At 34.5% G+C, this 21,220-nt stretch overlaps 1 protein-coding gene across 2 annotated transcripts in view; it reads left to right on the top strand.

The window, feature by feature from the left end:
• Nucleotides 1-21,220, top strand: part of LOC124643264 (probable nuclear hormone receptor HR3) — a 99,594-nt gene that overhangs the window by 20,483 nt on the left and 57,891 nt on the right. Inside the window, exon 1 of one of the 2 annotated variants that reach the window (XM_047182169.1) lies at nt 17,712-17,838. The exons of the other annotated variant lie outside the window; for it this stretch is intronic. The gene's annotated coding sequence lies outside the window, so the exon portion shown is untranslated. Of the gene's footprint in view, nt 1-17,711; nt 17,839-21,220 lie in introns of those variants that run through there. 2 annotated transcript variants of the gene reach the window in all.

Raw genomic sequence — 21,220 nt, 5'->3', positions numbered from 1 at the left:
CATTTTTGGGGGCGAATAATGATATTAAAAAGAAGCCTGTTTAAATAGCACCCATTTATAAATACCTCCAGAAATATTGTCGGCCTCAGTGGCTGTTCGCTCTAAGGAAATCAGCCAGCTGCGCAGGATATGTGCTCAAGCATTTGCGCAGACACAGGTGCACTCACAATTCCTTCACTCTCATAGCGCGATGGGACCCAATTCAGCAATATTATAACATTATATCAGATATACAGATCCCTCATTTTTTATGCAATTAAATACATTCTTAAATATTATATAAACACATAAAAATTTAATGCTTAAATATTACTCAACAACCATTTAATTCTGAATACGCATAACCAAAATCTCGCGATTGTAATCTGTACGTCACAAAAATGACTTTCTTTCATACAACTTTCTATTTAGCTGCGCATTTAAGGCCTAAAGACATTCATATTTGAATCTGCGAAATTTCACATTCACTACTGCGAATATCTTTTCGCATTCACAATAATGTGCGAAAGAACAATGTCAGGTTTCGGCCCACCCAATCAACTTTTAAAACTAAATTCTCACGGACACAAAGTTCTTTACTACAACAATTTACATATAAAATACTAACTTATAAAATATTTAATTGTTATCTAGAACTTTTCCAAAAAAAAATATCATGTTAATAAGTAATTATTTTGTTTATCGAATTCAGGTTTTTCGTTTGAATAATTTGGTTTTGAGAAGTTCAATGCAAAAGTGGAAAACATAGAAAAGCTTCTGACATTAAACTACACAAAAAACTGTAAGAATTTTCACTGTACATGAAATATTTTTATTGAGCCTAAGTTACTATGGACGTCTGACATTGTTCTTTTCTTGCTTGTTTTGCAAAAGGTGTTGATTTGGTTGCTATGGCAACGGTAACCTCTTTATTCCTATAACCTTTTTATTCTTCTGTCATGCAAAAACTGTTGAATAGTTTTTATGAAACTTTGCAGTAATAGGTACATACATCAGAATTCTGGTTTTTTAAACCTAACAGACAGACATGTGTTGCTGGGGAGTTTGTTGCGCCACTTCTTCTTCCCAGCAAAAACACATTGGAAGTGGTGAAGGACGGGCGTTTTGGGGGCTGTCTTTTGGTTTTGAACTTTGAAAAGTGCTGATTTATCAGCCTTATTTGAATAAACGTTTTTGAGTTTGAGTTAGAATAACATAAAGGCTACCCTTTATCCATATGCGAAAAATGGTTCCCGAGGGAAGCGTGCAAAACCATGTGCGGAAGATAAATACTAAAATTTAAACTATCTTTAGCAATCAATAAGAAAGGTATTTCAATTCGCTAAAAGTCAAAGTCAACCAAAAAAATAAATAACAACCAATGTCCCCTATTGCTACGTGGCCTACTGGTTATCTATGAACAACCTTGAGAACAACAACCAAGTAATTCAAATTGCTTCATGTTCTACGGCAACCAATGTGAACCATTATTGCAGAGTTTTCAGCAACCAACCCATTATGTTTTACGATAACCTTGACAGACCGCTTGGTTGTTTTACACATGTGCAATAGAGTATCTGAAACTTTAATTCAATTATCAGGCAAAGACAGTCTTATTGTGTATTATTTCAACTTTGTCTAACACTTTTGAAAAATAATCTTAATGTTTTAATGTGCTATTTTCATGCTAGAATTATACTAAGCTGCCATAAAATAAAATCTTTACTGTAAAGCTATATTATAAAACTAAAGGATTTTTTTGTTTCAACGCGCTAATCACGCGAACAACGGGACTGATTTAAAAAAATCTTTCAGTGTTGGATAGCCCATTTATTGGGGAAGGCTAGATGCTACTTTTTATCCAGGTATGCAAAGTAGTTCCCACGGGATGCGGAAACCGCTGGTAGAAGCTAGTAATGAATACTTCTTTCAAGAGCTTTCATATTACAATGAAAGTCGTTGACTTTGATCTGATGAAAGTCGTTGACTTTGTGGTGATGAAAGTCGCTGACTTTGTGGTGATGAAAGTCCGTGACTTTGTGGTGATGAAAGTCGTTGACTTTATTGTAAAGAAAATTCGAGATATATATTTTTTCTTCAGACCAAAGATTATAAATCCACGTTATGATAATGCGTAATACATTCGTGATTCTTCACTTATAACTTGCGTGCATCATACGAAATCCGGTGAAGGTCTATCTTTTGTTCGAGTAGGTACACCTAGGCTCTGCAAATTGATTAGTGTACAAATAATTGTGTGTTGGATAATCATCTCTGCAATTGTTTATGTTCATGCTTTTGTTTTTATGTTGGTGTAGGCTGTAAAGTCATTTTTGTTAGATGCTAGCAATATTTCTTCTTTAGGTTATAGATAGATCAAACTTCTGCCCTTATCCCAGGTTTATTTAGGGTCAGCGCAGCATGTTTTCATCTTTCATACTTTTCTATCTGTCACCTCACAAGCTACATTCTTTTGGAGCGATATAAAAATTTGGTTTTCTCTTTTTATATTTTTCTTTATATTATTAGTCTACAATCAACATGTATTTGAACAAAATACCGTTTAACATATTAAAGCAACTATACTTACCATTGAGATATATATGAGATATATTGCAAGCGAACTAACTGCCCACAAGAAAACTGAACCCTAAGTTTTTATTATTCTAAACCCCTATGTGTTTTAATTTTGGACTATTTATTTGTGTATGGACAAGCAAAGCTTCTCATCAATACCAAACTTCAGAAACGCAATCCTAGAATGCTTGAACTGTACAGTGCACAGGACATTTGTCGATAACTACATAATCTATGCAACATCGTAGCGACACGTCACATTGACAGTCGCGTGTCCTCGGGAATGCATAGTAAGTGCAGCCTGCAGGATAACGTGAGATTACTCACGTGTGTCTTATAGTGTAGCTGGAGAAATATACTTTCTTCTTAGAGCACTTTTGCTGCAAACTTTTACTGCGGATTTTAATAACCCATCCATCCATTTTTTTGCGATCAGAGACCTAGAGTTTGATCGGGTTCATAATACAATACATATAGAGATCATTTGTAACTGCCTCTTTGGTCTAGTAGTTGCATAGTGCGACTGCTGTGTATGAGGTCTCGGGTTTGATCCAAAGCAGCTTTGTTGGTTTTAAGTAACTTTCACAAAGAAGCCTAGAGTTGGTGACTGACACGCCCGTGCATAGGAGAGTACGTTAATGTCGGTCCTGCGTCTGATCTCTCTCCAGTCGTGTCGGATTGCCGTCCCATCGGGCTATGGGAGTGAAGGAATAGATAGTGCATCTGTGCATTGTAATATGTCCTGCGCAGCTGGTTGATGCTTTGAAAACAACCGCTCTGTATCCAAAAAAAATATTACCTATAATTTACCAATCCAGGAACATAATCTACCTAGCGTTTTCCTAAACAAGATGGGCTTCTATAACCAGATGCAACTTAGTATCTGCAGTGTTTTTCCATAAAACCTACTGCCTATCTGACCTCCTCAACCCAGTTACCCGGGCTAACCAATACTCCTTGGTAACACTGGTCACCAATCCAGGAAGTAGTGAATAAAATGCTTTGTCAGAAATCACCCCTTTCCACTTACCAGTACGCTATTAGCTTATCAGTGAACCGAACTGGTATATTATATAACAGTGAAAGTATATTCGTTGAAATGTGCTCTTGAGTGTATATTTGACGATTTCTCTGGGCTCTGGCTAGAGGCTACTGTACAGAGAGAGGTTGGTGGTTCGATTCCTGGATGAGTTAGGGATGTCAATTTGGGAAGATTTTCTCCTGTGGATGATAGGAAAATATTTAGTTTTCATTCCGCCAATGCCAGCCTTCTCATGCATATGCAGGATAGGTTATCAAGCATACACACATGTAGAAAAAGTTAACGTACCATGCAACTGAAAGTATAAGTGTTTCTCGCTGAAATAAGTGCTTTTGAGAAATTCAATAATACATAAGTTTGCACGATGAGAGAATTGAATCATTATATTATTATTCCATAGCCTCATCCCGAACTTTTTTTACCTCTATTTTACTCTATGGTGTTAAAGTCCAGCCATGGTGTAAAGAGCCCATAGACTATTATGCACCATGAAGTTTTTACATAATTCAAAACAAAAAAGATTCGTATGTGCGTTTCTGATAAAAAAGATAACAAACTAAATTGTTGGGATACTGTAATTATGTGTAGATTGATGTTCGAGATTTAGGTAGACTGTGGTTATAATATGGACGGAACTAATTTCATGAGTAGCTGCGATTTAATAACTATGTGGTTTTGAAGATTTCTTACTTCTTCATTCATTATCCATGTTGGGGTCCGCTTCCAGTCTAATCGGATGCAGTTTAGTACCAGTGTTTTACAAGGAGCGACTGCCTATCTGATCTCCTCGAGAAACCAGAGGGCATCGGGCTTAGACACCCTTGGTCATACTGGTTGTCAGACTTTCTGGAGTCACACTACTCGTAACGACTGTCAGAGATGTTCAAATGACAGTCGGGATCCACCAATCTAACATGCCTTTAGAAACACGAAGGAACTCATCATGACAAGATTGTCATACATCGACAAACCAACAGACTTATGATCGATCGACCGTAGAGCTTTTATAAAATTATAATCTGTATAAAATGTTAAACAATCATTTTTATAAATAGTTACCTTCAAAAGCTTTCGGAGCGCATATCCGAAACGAAAATAGCCACTCACACACGTCACAATTCGACTTTCGAATAGGTGAAAGTCATCTCTATGTGTGAGTGGGGAAAAAATCAAATTTCGAACGCGGAAGTTACGTTCGGATATGCACACGAGAGCTTTCTGTTATGTTATGTTACGATGTTTATCGATAACCGTTTATTTAATATTTGAATATCGAATTTTGTGTTGTGTAAGACCTTTTTTTTATTTAAATTATGAATAAAGCATAAACAATTTGGTGATTGGCCGTAAATAAAATACTTACAATATTATCGGGTTGCCCGGGTAACAGGGTTGAGGAGGTCAGATAGGCAGTCGCTCCTTGTAAAACACTGGTACTCAGCTGCATCTGGTTAGACTGGAAGCCGACCCCAACATAGTTGCGAAAAGGCTAGGCAGATGATGGTAGTAAATACAATGTTAGCTTCGAAGTTTAAACGCAGACAATGCAGCTCTAAAAATAACGAAGTTTCATGATTACTTCTAATTAAAGTCGCCTAGGTCACGTCTGTAATACTAAAGACTGAACCAAACATATATTACTGCATTACAGAAGTTTACAAACTAAAACGTTAGGAAGTAAATCAGTTTTATCTACACGATGACAAAACCTACGATAACAACCGCCAAGTAAACATTTTGTTAGTATTTTTACGTAACACGCGTCGCTATTTAACCAAATATCAATGACCTCTAGTTACCACAAAAATATTAGCTAAGATAGGTCAACTTAATTTGGTCGGTTGTAGTCAATAAGTAAAGATGGCGGGTCCGCGGACATATGTTCGGGCGACGGAAACGCCCGAAGTTCGCCGAACGCGTTCGTAAGTGGGTCACACGGATGCATACACACATAGATAGGTTAGGAACATTGAGCGGCGCGCTACTCATCGTCTCGTGATTACACAGTGGGCAAAAAAACTTGTTTTTGTTGACACACACTATGCGAATTTTTTGTTTTCGTAATGGTTATTGTTAATTTTTGAGTTTGAAAGTTTTACTCGATAATGTTTTTTTTGTTTTAATGTTGAAATTTAGAGTTTAATAAAAAAGGAAAATTTTGATAATGAAATCTTAAAAAAGTATGTGGTTCGTTTTTAAAGGACTTAAGAAAAGGAGTAGGTGTGTAAGTTTATGCGCTATTATCTCATGTTTGGCTGAACTCATTTTGATGCGACTTTCAACGCAGTATTTCTCATACTTAGGAGAAGAATTTTTTTTATAAAAAAGTTTTTTTTACAAAGCTAACCAAACCTGAGAAAAAGGGCAGGATGATGATGTCAACCGATATTTATTACAAAAAAACACCAATAAAAATTAAAATAACGAACGCCTAGGTATTATTTATGCACCTATTAAGTACTAAAACCTACGGCATTGACCAATTTTAGTAATAAACCTTCGTAGTACATTATGCAGACAGACTTAGGTGTCAGATGCATGAATGCACCCGTACAGAATAGTAATCACTTAACACGCGCAGACTGACAACTTTTAGTCGGCCGACTGTTTGTTTGGGGCTCACAAATCTGTATAAAGATGAATGGTAGCACACACAATAATACAACGACCAGGGGCTTAATTCTGCTTATTTAATAATGTTTCAATTGGATATCAATTGAATCTCAATAGCAGTTTAAACCGTAGCGGGAATTCTGCTACTAATAAAAGACCAATCGTTTTCCAACAACATTCCATTGGTTTGCCTTTGGTCTGCCATAAGTCTATAGGTAGTCTGCTTTACAATCGTATTGTAATTTATTGAATCACAATAAATGATAAAAAACGTTTATTTAAAACAAAAAAATTGCGGATATACAAGCTTCAATCGTATTTCGATTGAATCTCAGTTGGATATCAATCATATGTCGCTTAAGTCAAATCAAAATTGAGCCCCTGTTATTTAGCCTATATCACACCGACTGAAAACTTTGATTGGAATGAAGATTTTCTTTATTTGATAGGCAACTGTCGGCCAACTGTTTAGTCTTCAGTGTGTGGCGACTTAACTTAACTAAGCATCAGTTTTAAGCAACGTAACTTGGAACTCAAGGTTCGTTACATGACTACTTTATGTTAGACTCGAGGTAAAAGCGTTTTTGTGTTTAAACTAGCGTATTTTAGCGGTTTTTCTTTTGTTTTTGAACTTAAAATGTGGAACTAAAGTGTAGGTTTTTAGTGGGGAAGAATTTTTCTAATGCCTATGGAGTTTCTAAATTAATGCTCAATCCTTCTCCGTGTGAGAGGAGGCCGCAGCCCAGCAGTGGGACGATAAAAAGGATGTTACATAAGATGGAGTTTCTTGCCGGCTCTTCTCCATCGACCAACTTTTTGGAATTGTGCAACTAGTGTGAAGTTTCATAGGAGCCTGCAAAGGCCTATTTGAAATAAAAACATTTGACTTTGACTTTAAATGGGATCTTGAGTTTCAAAGATGTTCTTCAAAAAACGCACTTACTTCTATTTTTAATGTCAGTAGTCTCTTTTCTATATTTACAAGCTCGTTTCTTTTATATGACATCTCAAATGAAACTACTTTGTCATAAGGACTGCGATGTCTGTGCCAAATTTCATTAAAATTGAGTTAGCTGTTTAACATTGAAGACATACTAGGCAGACATTAAAATTAATTGAATGGACATTTGTAGTGCTGTATCTCTTATTGTTTGATATGTTTTTTTAACGACGTCAAAAATCATCAAATGACCCCTCCCGCTGTGGGTTAGCAGCGGTCAGGGAGTGTCAGACTCTTGCTGACTAAAAACTGTCGTGTTCCGTCGTAGGCCTTTTATGTACCAGGGCCGCGGTAACTCTTTCGAACAAAGCTTAAATTACGTCGTTGCAATAAGCCTAATTATAACGTTAATCGAAAAGAAGGAATAAGAAAGAAAATAAAGGTCAGTGGGTCATCTAAAGCAGGAAAAAAACTTTTCTAAAATTGTACTCCTTTGAATTCAGGTCGAAAAGAAGCCTTACCTTTAAGTAGGACGTATAAAAAAAACTTCTCAGTATGACAGGATCTTACCAACTGCCTAGCCTTTTCCCAGCTATGTTGGGGTCGGCTTCCAGTCTAACCAGATGCAGCTGAGTACCAGTGCTTTACAAAGAGCGACTGCCTATCTGATCTCCTTAACCCAGTTACACGGGCAACTCAATAGCCCTAAGTGGCTATCAAACTTACTAGCTTCTGACTACCCGTAACGACTGCCAAAGATGTTCAAATGACAGCCGGGACCTATAGTGCGTTAGTGTCTTACTCTTCGAAATACTACTATATACTCTCTAATTTAAGGTCAACAAAGTTGAGCCCTGTCTTAGCAACGGCGTACGCGCAACTGCAGTACTAATTTACATTATTACTGCACATGACCTCACTCAATACGCACCTTGTCACTTCTGCTTACCACTTCAAGGAAAAATAGCGTGATACTTTTGGGTTTTTCCCAACTGATAGCCACTGTTTTTTATGATGCCCTGGTACTTTGAGGCGCGGTTATGAAATAATTCTTCATGATTTTACGCTTTATTTTTTTGGTAAAGGGGTTTTATTTAGACAGAAATAAGTACTTAATAATGATCGTAAAAATCCAGAACTTCCTTTTTTTAAGTCGGTTAAATAAGGTTTTTAATCATTTTTTTATTGAGGTTTAAGTCCTACTATTTTCTGCTAGCGGATTCACTCGCGTTCCGTGTGGATATCTCCTAGCACCTGGATAAAAAGTACCCTATATAGCTTTCCTCGATAAAGGGGCTGTCTAACACTGTAAGAATTTTTTAAATCGGTCCAGTAGTTCCTGAGTTAATCGCGTTCAAACAAACTCTTCACCTTTATAATAATAAGTATCGATGACACAGTGGGCAATATTCTAGCCTTTTGGCAGTCACTACTGTCAATGTTTCGATGATTTAATGATGGAAACCAAGTATACCTGACAATGTTTAAACAATTATTTATCACTAATTGCGTCTCCACTCAAAAGTCATTAGATGTCATAATACCTTCAAAGTTTTTGTTTCTTAACAAGCCGTAGTGTTGATTACATTATAATAAATTAAAACTTAATAAGCACCACAAAAGGTTATGTAAAGAATTGATTAATTAATTCTAATCATTTACAATATCTTGTTAAATCTATGTACTTTAAGAGCTATATATATATATATATATATATATATATATATATATATATATATATATATAGTCCTCCTTATCGTTTTCGATGAAGATGAATGGTAGTACACACATTATAAAGATCTGGTATTTAGCCAGTATCAGACTTTGATAGAAATTAAGATTTTCATTAAAAAATCTTAGGGCTACCTTTTGTAAAATCCACTTTCAAAAAGTGCTGATTTTGAGTCTATTTTGCATAAATTACTTTTTGTTTTAGTAAAATTTCTCAATTGTTTTTATACAGAGAAAAATAAGGAAAAAGTATATAATAGTAGAAATATAGCAAAGATATCCTACTCTAGGATTTACCAATGTCTTAGAAGGCTATGACTAACCAATGTCCAGTAAAGTTGGGTATTCATAATAACCATGGCCGGATCTGAGTGGTTAATTTCTACATAGTTACATAAGTTCATGTCACTTTCATCCTAAGAAAATAAATAAAATTGATTCTTTGTTAGTTTGCTTAGTTGTCATGGCAACGATTTTGATGATGGTTCGTATGGTATGGTATAAGAACTAGTGAACTAGTCTAACAAATATTGACAAAAAAATAATATTTTGGATATTTAAAAGCTTTGAAAATCTTGAACCGATTTGGAAATTTCTTATACTCTTGTGAAGCTACACTCTTCCTGAGTAACATAGGCTATATTTTATCCCGGTACGAGCAGTAGTTCCCAAGGGACGCGAGTGAAGCCGCGAGAAACTGTCAGTAACGTATGAAAATAGAAAATTTTCTGGACAAAATATAAGCTATATAATGTATAGTGCTTCAATGTCGATTCTCGTATGATATTTTGTATGTCACACAACTCGAAAACGTTGCAATAAAAAATACTTTTGCAAATTGCAAGCAATTTAGTTTGATTGCATAAAATGTTATCTGAATTCATTCTTTTCGATTTCACTTTATTTATTGTCGTCATGATTTAAATTATTTAGCCGATCACTTCAATTTTGTGTTGCAACTGTTTTAAATAAGAATATAATAGGTATTCAATAATAGAAGTTTAATTTATTCAGCAATTCTAGCAATTATTTTCAAATAAATAAAAACGACTTCAATACATATAACTAAACCTTCTCCTAAGTCTGACAAATACTATGCTGAAAATCGCGTCAAAATCAGTTCAGATAAACATTAGATAATCGCGCACAAATATACAGACAGGTTGAACTGAGAATTTCCTTATTTTGAAGTCGGTTAAAATACGCAAGTTTAAGTGAATAAAGTCAAACATTGCCAGGTATAACAACATAATCAAAATCTTTGGTCAATTCTGTCCAAGACAAATACTCAGAAAACACATAATTCAACTCAAATTATGGCAACACTGACTCTTTAATATGCAAAATGGTCGTCGATAATTTGCTTTGGAATAATTCAAAATGTCTGTCATAAGCTGGTTTGGGATATTCAGTATTTGTTGCATAGAAATGATATACCTAATAAGGCATACAATTAGCATATTGTAAACTTCATATATTATTCTTAGTACCTACTTCATTCTATAAAGAAAGAAGCTTGATCTAAAACTCCTTTTACAACGTTTGACTTTACAAAACTTACATGTTTTTGACTTGTCTTAGAAATCTAGTTGTTACTGTTACAGCCTTTTTATCGTCCCACTGCTGGGCTGCGGCCTCCTCTCACACGGAGAAGGATTGAGCATTAATCACCACGCTTGCTCAATTCGGGTTGGTGATTTCAGACTATACAAGCTGTTGATTTGCATCCGTGCCATATTCAAGGAGGTAATTATGCTAATGATTCTCGACCCAAATCAATAAAAAAATTGGTACGTAATTTTTTTTCTTTAGTTTTTTTTCGGAATTCCGTAAATGTCATCTAGCCTTATTTAAACTTGACGCGTATGTTACTGGCGTTAAAACCGTGCTGCACCCTCACACAAACGCAAACACAAAGCATACGCAACGATCACTCATAAATTTCATTCATAAAATTGGATTACTTCGGAAATACCACGACATTACAATGACAAAAAAAGCAGTGCATATTAGTTATTTCCCATCTACTGTAATTCCAATCGATTATTTACGTATTGTATGTCCTCCTCCTGAACTATGGCACAAATGCAAAACAACACCTTGTATAGTCCATGTTTCCTCAAGATATTTTCCTTCACCTTTTTATCAGCCATTGGTGTCCAAGATATACTTAGAAAGTACATACAAACTTAGAAAAGTTGTATTTGTACTTGCCTGACTTGGAATCGAACCCGCGTCCTCATACTCGACGCGTTGGTTCTTTACCTACTAGGCCACCGCGACTTTTGAAATGTAGTACTAAGTTAATATCTTGCCCATAATTGGACATTATACATAGGTATGTCACGGCTATGATATCTTTTGTTTACCTCGACAGTAAAAAAATATATTTTTCCTCTACAAAACGTAGATTTTAGTCACGAATTCTTGGACTATAATGATGTTTTACTATTTGAAACGTTACTGACTCATAACGGCTAGACTCAGACAATATATAAGTCAGTACACTTGAAATAGATATATCTATTAGGGTTTTTACACGCGAGCGATTTTGCTGTCAATTTTAATTGCGGAATTGCATAATTAGAGTTATCTTTGTAAGGATGAAACTGTCATATTAGCATGAGTTTATAAGTGCATAAATATGATTAAAAATAACCTTCAGTTTGTTTGATACATTCATAAATATTTCGCTTGTCTGAATTAAAAGTTAAATGGAGAAGAGGAATAATGTAGCCCACTGACTATGACTTGAAAAAAATCAACAATAAAAGATTTTTTTCATAATGTACCTTAATCAAATTTGAAACTTTAAAAAACGTGATGTTTCTAAAAAAAAACTCTTAAATTACTGAATGTGAAAAATAAATACTTTCACCAATTATTCTAGAGCCAAATTAAGTCCTACCAGCCAAATGAACGCATTCATTTTTGCAAAAAAGAAACTTATATGTAGTAAATTGAAAATAACAAATCATTTACAAGAAAACTACTTACTAACATCCCAAAAAAAAAAAAATCCCGACTCACGCGCATCGCGAAAAATCGCTCAGTTTGCGAACACCCTAAATCATTATTATCATTGTAGTTAGTTCCCACGTAATACCTATCCATGTACACATGCATGTGTGAGTGTTCTACATCTGTGTGCGTGTATTGTTGTAGGTCAGGTTTTTCGCAACGGGTTCTTTCGAGTTTTTTTTATTAATTTTATAAATAGCGGATTTTGGTGTTATGCTAATTTATTTCTTTTTTTATTTCTATTCTCGTTCATTGCATGTTGATGAGATTTTTTTAGTTTGTATGTGTGTTGCGTGCTGATATTAATTTTGTTTTACGATTTGTTTTGCAGGACGTGAAAATACTCTACGGTAATGAAAATCAGAATATTTGAATGGCTTTATTTTCAATCGCTTAGTGCGTTTTACACAATCCCCAATTTCATAATATCGATGATTGGCCTCATAAGAAACCTACTACATCCAATAGTAGCAATTAGTACCTTTTGATCAGGTATAGGTATCTTAAGGCAGGAACCTGAAAACTTCATGATAAAAAGAATCTCTTCCTGTTCGTAACCATTAATATTTTTTGTTTACATATACACAGCCACATTATAAGATTTAAAATACTAATCTTCTCTTTTGATTTTCTTGCATTTTTCTAAAGACTAGAACACTTGAGAAAGTAGGTCGAAAAAAAGGCTCTATGTGACTGGTTTTTTTTAACATTAATCAATTTGTATTAGTCCCCAAAACTTACATAACTTTTAGTTTAAAGAAAATAAAGTTTACACCATTACTTATATATTCTTAGTTCTCATTCCTGCGAACTAGTCTATTTCAAGGTCGGTCAATGATTCTGTTACCTTCACTGCAGTAAGATGCATTTTCCGGTGCAACCTACTTCTAAACCTCTCCGAGGTGCATACGAAATAGATGCACTATGAATATATGCATTTATTCGCTATTTATATAGCTAAGAAGCTACATATAGGTGCCTAGACTAACGGTGGGTTGCAATAAGCGAGCTATCCATGGTTTTGCGATTAGAGATCGAAAGTCACAATTTATATGGAGCATAATTATTTTAGTATTCGATATTTACAGACATAACTTATGCAACCTTAAATAAAGCAAAACTAAAAATAACAAAAAAAAAAGAGAAATTACAATCTCTAAAAATATATTACGTAGATTGAAATCCGAAGACAGTCATTTGGTTTATGTAGAGGTAGTAAATAAAATATAGGTGAGCAAGTTTCTTCAATTCTATCTGAATTGGAAAGAGTTAGGCTTCTTTTATTAGTACTATTTTTGGAAATAGGCTGTCTTTCTTCAGTAAATGACTACTTTATCATCATCAATAGGTTTCAGGACCTTTTGACCTTTGCAAGTCTTTTTGAAAAATTACCTATTATCTGTTAGTGTTACCTATCCTTTAACTTGGACTCAAAAGTCACTAAAGGGCTTAATTTCCCAAAACTTTCTTTCAGAAGAGAATTTCTTTATGATGTGGCGAATCAGATATCACATATCAGACTAGTATGATAACATTAATCAATCATTACATTAAAATTAGGTCATTTTAATCAGCAATCTTTTTGGATGATTTTAAGGTTCCTTTAAAGGAGATGGCCAAATTTTCATAGTAAAAAAACCCAGAATCGACAGCAACGAAATGGGTACCAATGGGTTCATTATTATAGACCTTTGATCGTGCCAAAAAATCCAGCCTGAAATCCATGGGGTATAGGAGCTATATCATATTTTCACAAAATAGGTTATGTTGAATTTAGGTTGATTTTTAAGATTATTTACATCAAGGCACATAAAAACAAGGTATACTAACATTATACAAGCCAATAGTAATATTCCCATAGTTACAGAGTTTGCCTGGAGATTAAAAGATCTTGATTTTGACCCCTTTCCATTGCACTATTGACATGAACCACTCCAGAAACGATTAAACACCGACCTTATCTACTTGGAGAGGTTTCCCAGCAATGTGCAACCTTCATAAACTGGCAAAGGTAAATAATAAAAAAAAACTATTATTAGGTGCATCGGCCCAGAAGTCAGTGATTTTATAAAAAGTTTTTTTATTATTATTATTGGCTCTTTAGTAACAAGTATAGTCGTCACTATCCGCATTAGTGGAAAGTTCTCGTCAATACGAATAATATAAGCCCAAACACGAGGTAGTTTACATATTCAGTCATCGAGTTCCCTCGATCTCCTCTGCTCTTCATCATCAAGTCAACTTTAAACCTCCACTCTTGTATAGTGCTAATAGACATACAGCTGAGTGTCAAGTTTTTACCCTATGCACGCCTATAACTTTCGTAAGTTGCCCTCGATTTCTCAGGGTTTCCATCATCAGATCCTGATCTGATGACTATGGGAACATCTGGGAAGTATACCCTATCAAACAAAAAAATATTTTTGCAAATCCAAACGTCTAAAGAACAGCAAACAGTAAAGGAAAATTTTTAATAACCTAAATTCTTGATCGAAAAACCGTTATAAAAAGAGAACCCCATGGTTTTCGGATGATATGAAATACTTTTTTAAATCCACACATTATACTGAATCCAATGATACATGTGAAGTTTCTGTCGACTCTGGGTTTTTTTTTGGCCATCTCCTTTGTATTTTGTGTCAAACTTGCAATGCAGCAACTGTGATGTTCGTCAATGTCACACGGCAGCCGCATGACACGAAACATAATTTTTTTTATATAAAAAGGCTCTAAATATGTATATACTTTAACTTTTATTAAAATATGTCGAAAAGCATCCCTCCAGAAGCGAATACAAACTCCAAGAATTTAGGCTCGGCCCATGACTCAGAGGTTACGCTTACATAACTTAAATCCATCGGTTATTCTATATTATAACGAAGACAAACGCAGTTAACTTAGACCTTTGACTACCGGCAGAATATAAACGCATTTACAAAGCAGTTCTAACTCAAATGCCAATTGTCTATGACATTTGACTTTTGCTGTCATATTTTAAAAAGGGAAAACGGACGTTTGACATTTTGTGACAAGCTTCGGTAAACGATGTAAAAAAATCAGTTTTTAGAATCAAAGTTTTTAGTTAATATCATCTGTCTAGCCTTTTCCTAACTATGTTGGGGTCGGCTTCCAGTCTAAACAGATGCAGCTGAGTACCAGTGTTTTACAAACGACTGCCTATCTGACCTCCTGACCTGAGTTTTTATTTTATATAGTTAATATGTGTGTTAATAAACGTTAAGTTCAAACTAGCTTTAATTACGCACAAGTAAATTTCTAATTAAAAAAAAAACTCAAAGCGAATCCGCATCAATCCATTTCATTTGCGAGCGAAAAAAGCGAAAAAAATGTCGAGAAAAATCTTTAAAAAGTGAAAAACATAAAAGGGTGGCGAGGCAGTCAAAGAATTTTGCTTTTCAGCGCTTTTAAAAACTACTTGTATGAAACCCGCATTCCTTTAGAGATTAGGCCGCACTCACACATTGACACCCCACGTGAAGAACACGTGTGTATACGTACACGGTTTGCGTGTGTGTGTGATGCGTCACTCACACACTCGTAGCGTAGTGATGTAATGTAACGTTGACGACTGGCAGACATTTTTTATGGGCTCTGACGCAACTTTTTTTTTATAAGCGTGGCTTAGGCTGTTTGCAGGTTTTCCTTTGCGCGTTTTGTTGGTTGTGGTTCCGTATTTATTTTGTTTGAGTATAATTGTGTTTTTGTTTGTTTTTTTGAGATATGTGAGGGTGTGATTTTGTGATAGTTGGGGGTAAATAGATACGTAGGCAGATAATAAAAAGTTTATTCAAATAAAAAGAGAAGAAAAAAATTAAAAGTGGTTATAAAGATTTTTACGATATCAAAAAGGGGAAAAAACTTAAAGTCGATTACTTTATACGGTATAAAAATTATTTTGCGTCATTGAATTATGCGTAATTTTCTGTCTGTCTTAATTACACCTAATTAAATTATTACGAATTATTAATACTAATGAAAACCCTTTCTCTATTTCAGGTAAGTTATCCTACACCCAAGAAAAAATGGAATCACCCAACATCAATTACCGTGGTTTGTATAAAACAACTTTTACATAACAAGCATAAAAAATAAAATATTAATTTACAATACAAAATACTAATCCGTGTGTACCGATCCTAACGATGCACGCGCACACATACAAACAACGTATAACAGTAAAGCAAGGCTGCACACATGCAAAGCAAGGACAGGTCAATACCCTCCGTTGCCTTGCACGAACACATCAGCAATATACGACTTCACTGTTGCGCGACAGAGATAGCAATCCGTCTCTCGGCTTCGCTTTTCAAATGAGGAACTCTCCTCGTGCGACAAAGATGACGCCATACGGCCGGAAAGGGATAGCTATATAAATATTATGGCTGTTATTTCACTTCCTCCGATGTGATGCAATAGTAAATTTACAGTAAAGTATCTATTTTGAGACAAAGATTCGTTTATTTTTAGTAATTTGTGAATTGTTAATTAGTTATTTCCGATTATCGGATAATTTGGTACCGATTTATCATTTTTTTTCTGATTTATTAATAACTTACAACAATGTATGGTCACGCACTTTAGTTTAGCATAATATTCTAACAATCTGCCTACACTATGATTGATTATTTTTGGCGCGAAATTCCTTATGTATAATTCCATTCAACTTATATAAAGCCAAATTTATTCCACAATTTATTAATGAATTACAAAAACTGAGAAATATAAAAACAATTCGAAAATGCAAAAATATTCTATTGTGCAATAAAATTTATGACAACGCCATCTACCATCGGGTAGCGACACTACAATAATGATGATTTATAGCCTATCACGCATGTCCTCATTTTCGGTCAATTCTCGCTACTCGCGATTCATAACCGGTACATTAGGATGCAAGAAAATTCCGCTTGTTAAAAGTGTTAAGTTTATCCTCCTGTTTCGAGGAAAATCGATTAAAAGACCCATAACAGCAACTACGCGTGCCCTAGTTTTAGTTCTGTGGAAATATCACGTCTTTTGTGGCGTTTTCAACCTACTCCGCAGTACATTTGAAAAATTCGGTGGGCCTAAGGAACGTGCCAAACCGTGTGTCATTGAACCCCTTCAAAAAGCTGCCGTGCATGCTCGTCCAAACACCAATTTCGACCTTACAGCTTACAACACAACGTTCAATATTGCACTCCATATTTCTAAAAGAAGAGTCCATTTTGAAAAATCCATCCCGACACTTACGCTCTTTCGTTCGAATTTCAAAAATGTAAAGATGCGCACACACTTGCACACTATATACTAACACACACACACACACATGCTCGTCGTGTATAAAGAAAGTACGTATGAGCTTTCCCTGTGTTGGGTTACACAACCTCGATGTTCTGTCTTTTTTTAGCTCGTACAAAAACTATCCCCATCTCTGTCTAGCCGACTGTTATGTAATAACGGTTGTTGTGATTTAGCCGCGTAACATTTTTCTCTCAAACCGCTGTCTCAGATTTTTAATCTGTCATTTTTAGATCTTAAGTTCAGATTAAAAATATTTTAATTGTTGTTCTGTTACTATCTTTTACAACTCTTATTAGAGTCCAATTAGACTTGAAATACAGTATATTTCATACCGTTGGAGCTTAAAATTGTTGTTTTATTGTAATTAAAAATGTTTTGGGAATGTATGTGATGCGGTAGGCATATAAATAAACTCCACATGTTGTCAAAACGTATGCACTTACACACACTGGCGTGCAAGGAGGTTATGTGTGTTGGGCGGCGTGCGGCGTTGTATTCATTTCCTAGTTGCTCCCCCGATGGCCCGCTTGCAACATCTCGGTGTGAGCGGGTCTTTACGAATTACGAACACGGATTATTTCTGAACGCGAATTCTAATTTTAAAAAGTGTCCTGTGTTTGTGTTATCTGTGGTGTGTGGTGACAGTGAATTTATTCAAATATGGAATGACGATAGAGGTTTGACGTATTTTTTTAAATGTTCACAAGTCGGTTTTGGCGGCAAATGGCGGCGTCCATTTTCTTTTTTCGAAAGTTTTTTTTTACGTAACTTTTTTTCGTATTTATAATTTTTAATTATGTTTTAATTACGCAATTACAGGCGTGAGTTTAGCATGTGAATTTTAACTATCGCTAACTGTTTAGTTAACTGTTGTCCGTGCATAAAGTTTAAATTGGTCACGGTAACTTTAATAATGGAATAATAAGCTCAGTTATGCGGTGGTAATGTTTAAAATTAGTCATTTTGTTACTACCTAATAACAAATTGGTTTTAATTATTTTTTATGACGCTTATAATTTATTACGTAACAAATTAGATAGCTAAACAAAGTATTTTTGATCTAATGATTCATTACTTTATTTAAAATATAAACTCAGGAGGAAAATGATTAAAAATATGCTTTTTTCCTAATAGAGACGAGTGAACGTGCCCGACCATTACAATTTCTATGATTAAGCCTATAAGTATATTAATTTATTATATCCTTACCTTGTTATAACTAAAACATGAACAATTGCGTTATTATTAGTTCTTAGATTACGCGAATTGTATTAGCTACACTCATTTTAATTCAGTTAATATTTATTTGATAAGTAGCAATGCAGTTGCTATGTAGGATTTACAATAAAAAAATAATGAGAAAAATTACCAAGATACTTTTGAAAATAACGCACAAAATTGTGAGATATCTAAAAGTTTACTTATACTTCCCAAAACTTTTATAAAAGAGTTAAATATTTACAATATCAAACTTCAGTCGATTATAAAGTTGTTATATCCCGAAACATTCTTTATATATCAGAGAAAAAGAACTGCTTATCAAAACAAACTCAATAAGCAAATAAAAAAACCACGACGATTGCAAAATTTTAAATCGAAATCAGCCTTGCCAATCAAAATTATATTGAAACTCGATGCTAACAAAATAGGTAACAAGTAACAATCATAGTGAAACCGCAGCAGAATTGTTTACATACAATATATCGATAATTTCATATCTTGGTTTTGACGTTCAAGATAACTTGCCTGTCTAAGTTTCATGGTAAAGTCATTTCCGTTGTAAAATGTTTTATTTCAAGCAGCTATGTGAAAAATAAAAGCGATAGAAATAGATGGAAGGCGATGGGGCCTTTGCCCATCAATGGGACAGTTTAGGAAAAAAGGTACATAAAATGAGTTAAAACAATGCATCCTTTTTATAGGAAAAATATAGCTTTTAAAACAAAATTTATAAACAAACCTTACAATAACTTAAATTAAGGTTAAAGACGCGTAGTTTATAATAAGTTTAATACAGTCCTTGCTACAGTCATTTAAAATGAAATTAATACAAAATTCAAGCTCAATGAATAGGTAACTTTTATGAAAAAACCACAAGAACAATACACGCGTTTGTTTTTGAACGCACGTACCTATAATAATATACGTATACCTACTGAACAAACGACATGGTTTAATAGAATCATGTCACATGACTTTAAGTTTAATTACAAACAAAACTGCTAGAAGGCATGTGAGTGCTATCATGACAGCCAAGTTCCTGATGTCACCGCAGTAAGCCTGACTGCCTGACTGCTTGACAACTCAGGATACATCGTGACATCTAACCTTAAGCAACAAAAGTCAACTAGCCAGCTTCTACAACTATCAAGTTTCGAGGGGACCAGCTTAAATACTGCGCACTCTGTCCCACCCATTGTCCCACGGCCCAAAGAAAGGGACAGAACGTTGTTAAATTGTCCAAAGATAAAGGATGACCTATTTTCAAAGCACGTGGTGTCTTGCAATTTCCTTGTTACTTGCTGGGGATATTTTGAGGGGGTTTTGTATGGTGATTTTTAAAAAGGGTATTTCAAAGCTTCGCAAATATGAATGGGTATTATTTGCAAAGACATGAGAAAATAACGCAGGGTTTAAAACGGGATAAGATGTGAACTAAGTTGTAACAATATGACGTTGTGAGAAACAGTTCGAGTCACGCACAGCGGTAATTTATTGTAGTTTGAACACTAACAGGGCTTGTAACTGTTCTGGTTAACAAGAGAAATGGGTTAATTGTACACTGTAATAATAATAACTGAGGTAACTACTAACTTTAGAGTATGAATATTTGATTTATTTGTCCTGAAAATTGATTAACGTTACATAATTCACTAATGTTATAGCATAGATAGGTAATGCACAACATATATTATCGTCATATATCTACACAAATTTCGTTATTTGTAACTTTAAAACTACTTGATTGAGTAAATTCTCTCCGTACAATTATTCCTGACTGTGTGGCCTACATTTTTACATATTCACCACACATATCTCGCAAATAAATGATTTATTATTATTATATATACATATAGTACATTACTTTTTGTCACTTACATAATTACATAATGTATTTAAAAATTACATGAAATGAATAAAAGTCATTAAAACTGCGTGAAACAAAAAGACCATCATCATTTATATCTCTCAAAAACCGCCCACAAAATGTTTATTAATCCGTCTGTCACTAAACCAATCGGATGTACTCAAAATCAGCAAACATTTGTTCTTCGGCCTCAAACTTGTAACATATGTAGGTCAGTCGCAGGTCACAGCCTGACACGTTTTGGGCTAGCTCTCGAACGGCCCTAATCTGACCTCTGTGACCTTGGAACTCAGGTTCAATCGGATTCGAGGTCAAAGTTGAACTTCTGGCCCAGTTGGGTACCAAAGTTATTAAGTGAATTATATAAGGATGATGTAGCTATTGAAAACATTGTTTTTTTTTTTTGTATTTTTTCGGTTTTACAGAAATAAAATAAATATGTATGCATAGATTGATATCGATTTAGTTGTCAATTTTAATCGGGGTTAGGCCAGTTTTAATTGATTTGAATATTTCAACTAGTTGCTAGTTTTGATTATTATGCAAGTCAATATTTAAACGACTGGAATCTAACTGCATACTTGCGTATTTTTAAATATTTTTTCGTTTATAATTTCCTCAACAATTTTCAATTGAAATAACAAACAGCATTTCCAAAGAATGATTTCACTAGAATTTTTCCACATACAACATTATCGATTCAATGCTGCACCGTGTCTGTCGCATACAAACCATACCATTACGAACTAGACATTTCTAGATTAGACCGGTTGCGCAATACTGACTGCCACGCTGTACAAATGTTTGTGATACTTTCATGAATTCATTTATTTTTAATTTATTTCTTAACTTAGTAATGAGTTGTTACCTAGAAAAGAACTTTTGAAAAGCTACATTTATATCGTACCTACTCTTTTGGAACAAT

Source organism: Helicoverpa zea, chromosome 27 (assembly GCF_022581195.2).
Source record: "Helicoverpa zea isolate HzStark_Cry1AcR chromosome 27, ilHelZeax1.1, whole genome shotgun sequence".
In the NCBI taxonomy this organism is placed as follows: Eukaryota; Metazoa; Arthropoda; class Insecta; order Lepidoptera; family Noctuidae; genus Helicoverpa; species Helicoverpa zea.
The sequence above is the reverse complement of the archived record's forward strand: the minus strand, read 5'-3'. Positions and strand labels throughout refer to the sequence as shown.